The sequence below is a fragment of the Capsicum annuum genome, chromosome 7 (assembly GCF_002878395.1).
Source record: "Capsicum annuum cultivar UCD-10X-F1 chromosome 7, UCD10Xv1.1, whole genome shotgun sequence".
NCBI classification, from domain to species: domain Eukaryota; kingdom Viridiplantae; phylum Streptophyta; class Magnoliopsida; order Solanales; family Solanaceae; genus Capsicum; species Capsicum annuum.
The window spans coordinates 197,409,553-197,413,016 of NC_061117.1; the positions used below are offsets into that span (position 1 = coordinate 197,409,553).

General features: G+C 33.8%; 1 long non-coding RNA gene across 2 annotated transcripts in view; it reads right to left on the reverse strand.

Moving 5' to 3' along the window:
* Positions 1-735: 735 nt before the first annotated feature.
* LOC107878292 overlaps positions 736-3,464 on the reverse strand; it is a 10,116-nt gene continuing 7,387 nt past the window's right edge. Inside the window, exons 3-4 of one of the 2 annotated variants that reach the window (XR_007043059.1) lie at positions 1,213-1,240; positions 736-1,111 (exon numbers count right to left, since the gene is read on the reverse strand). This is a non-coding gene — a long non-coding RNA (uncharacterized LOC107878292). Of the gene's footprint in view, positions 1,241-3,464 lie in introns of both variants that reach the window. The other variant, XR_007043058.1, reaches the window with a different exon arrangement.

A 3,464-nucleotide genomic window follows, 5' to 3' on the forward strand; every position in this document is an offset into this window, starting at 1 on the left:
TAATTTTGCTAGTGCACAAGTAGTCCCTTTAACTATACAAAACTGAACAAAACAACACTTCAATTCTACCTCTGACGCACGTGGTTTTGAGTGTATGCACGCATTTTGCCAGGTAGGATTTGAGTATTTTTTTGTTCAGCTTTTGTATAGTTAAAAGATCTACTTGTGCATTGATAAAGTTAAAGGTCATAGTTATAATTTGGTGTTAAGTTAAAGGTCCTGTTTATGTATAATGTCTTTTTTCTATCGTTGCTTGATTATTGCATTATAAGGCATATCAGCATCAAGTATTTTGGGACATTTTGGAGTCATTCATCTTTTTCCCAGCCTTGTCTAAATCTACGAACTTAGACTCCATTGTAAAAGTTGGGTGGGTTAGATTTATGATCCAATTTTTAGCTACAGATGTTCATCTCCATTGATTTAGCAGCGGTACCAACCAGCGTTAAGCCAAGACCAACTTCCCACTATCCAATAGCTATTACGTATTCAAGGACAAATTGTGATAGGGCTTTCTGGTAGTTGGGGAAAAGGACTTTTTGTTAAGTGCCTATCCATCAAACGCCAATAGTTATTGAGCCTAGTATGTCTACACACATGCCAATTGCCAATTACCATAATGAAATTCACCTCATTTGATCCTGAATCACCATAAAATGCTTCAACCTCTAACAAACATTACAAACGGTGCATCACAAATCACACCCTGCTCCAAGCAAAATTAACATTTTCTAGTTGAAGATAAACCGCCATATCATACAGATGAAAAGACAATGATCCAATTCTTATTTTGTAACACATATATCCACCTGGATATTGCGATGCATACTCGTATGTTTTTCTAACAAGTTTCGACAATAATGAATGAACTTCAAGATACTTACTTTAGCAAATGTTCAATTTACTCTGTAAAGCAAATTTATTTGGACTAGTCAAGGCTGATCTTAACCATCTCCGAAATGTCTGCATTTGCGATAAAGTAGTTTCTCAACTTCTCTTGCTCCACAGACCACACATGTAAAGTTTCTCAATTTGACTTCCTTTAACTTATGCCTCCAACAATTCCATGGTAGAGATGCACAACAAGGCTTCTCTTCTTCATCCAAGATGTCTGCATTTGTTAAAGAGTAGTTTCTTAACTTTTCTTGCTCCATACATGTAAAGTTATGCAATTTGACTTTATTTAACTTTGCCTCCAATAAGCCTTCTCACCTTCATCCGATGCATCTTCATATATAAACTGTCAAATGAGGATAATCAGTCATGAAAACATGGTTACTCAACTTAGGATAGTTTATCTAGAAGTCACTCAACTTCATTTTACAACTCAAAAAATCATATAACCCGTATTTCACCTAGAAAGTCATTTTATTTTGTTTTATAACCCAAAAGTCACTCAACTATTAAGTATTTTACCTAGAAATTCACCCAGCCAATTAAAATAATTTTTTCATTAAATTTTGTTGAAATTGAATTTTTTTAAGCTAATTTTTAAGAAATAATAAGACTCATTTTAATTATTTTATTGAGGAATAAGAGTCCAAAATATATCCAAACTTTGATGAAAATTGTGGCTATACGCCTCAACTTTGCTGGGTCTTGTGATTCCTTATACTATTTTAATGTAGAATATATGCCCTTTATATGTTGACGTAGCGAGTGTATTATCGGACTCTTTGTTAAATATACCTTTTAAGTCTATTTTTTAATTAAATGGACCATAAGTTTTTTTATTTAGTGAGATGACCCATTTTTAAGACAGATCTATTATCTGTCCGACAGATATATATATATATATAGATAGATTGATTATCAATCCAACATATCTATTATCTGTCCGACAAATATATAGACAGATCAATTATCAATCCAACAAATTTATTATCTGTCTGACAAATGAGAAAATAAAAGTACGTCATTTTACTAATTGAAAACTTGAAGAGGGTTGAACATTTTGCTAATTGAAAACTTAAAAAGGCTTAATAGCCAAATTTTCTCTTATTATTTTAGTTTATTTTTATTTCTCTCTCATCATCAAAAGGTCACAAATTTCATCTCTTTCAACGATGGGTACCACCACAATTACCATTTTCACCCTCATAAAGCTCTACAACCCGAAATTTATACCTATGTTTTTTTTTCCTCTCTTTCATCAGCTTAACTGTAGCCACCCACCTACATCAACACCTCTCCCCAACTGTCATTATCAGTACCATCACTGCATCACTAGAAAATTGTTTGACTAACGAGTAATTAAAATTAAATCACCCAAAATACTGCAGTTAGCAAAAGAAGTTTAGGAGAGTCATAGGATCCTTAAAGTTAAGGCGTGTTACATTAATTTTTGTTAAAATTAAAGTATATTTCGAACCCTTTTCTCCTTTATTGACCTACCCCACTTAATCCCACCCACTAAAATTATCTCAAAGTGTAAGTAGCCTATAGACAAATCTGAAGTTTAACTAACTCATCAGCTTCATGCCCCAAATCTTGGCTCTTTTCACTCATTTATTCTGTTATAAACTTTAGTCATCTCAAAGTATAAGTAGTCTGTAGGTAAATACGAAGTTTATAAAATCAAGTTCATGGAGAGAAAGGAATTCATAACCTTCTGATCTTAAATTACGCTCAAGTCTCAAACAAAGATGTATGTTTTTGTTTTGATTATGATGCCACATCGCTGACATAAATGATGTTGTAGCCATGCCAGACTTATTTTTTACATTAAACTATGATCGGCAAGGAGGAATCATTTTTCACATAATCGATTGGTTAAAATATTTTGAAAAATATTTTCTTTAACAAAATAAACTCAAACAAGCTCCTTCATAAAAAGAAAAATGACTTCTGTGGTGAAAATAGAGAAACAAGCGGCATTGTCTCCTCCCACCTCCACAACTCAACCCCGCCCCCCCCCCCCCCCCCCCCCCCCCCCAAAAAATAAAATGCACACAATCCCCTGCCCTCCCCCACCCCATTACCCTACTTCCATCCATCCTTATAGATGTGTTAAATATATATATATATATATACAAAAAAAAAAATGCTTTTAAGATAATATTTTTTACTTGCATATCAAATACAAGAAAATAAGTAAGAAAACCCGAGCTTTCCTAGAAATATTTTCCTTGCCTCCATACTGAATGTTGGGTTCAAGTTGAATGTGTGAATGAAAAATGGAGGGAATTAGTGGAGGGAAAGTGAAATCACACTTAAAAGGAAAGTGTGCTTACAATAAGGAAAGCCTACCAATTCTTCCGCATTGGTGGGAGAATTTTTTTTTCATGTGTTCTTATTAAGAAACACAACTCCATATGCATAGTGATGCAAGAACCAAGAGGTGCCTTGCGTCGTCGTCGCTCGCTCGACTCGGCTTCGGCTTCAGATTTGGAAAATAATCGATGAGATTGTTTTTTTTAAGACAAAATTTATTTGACACTTGGAAAAACAAGTGATCCAAAGAA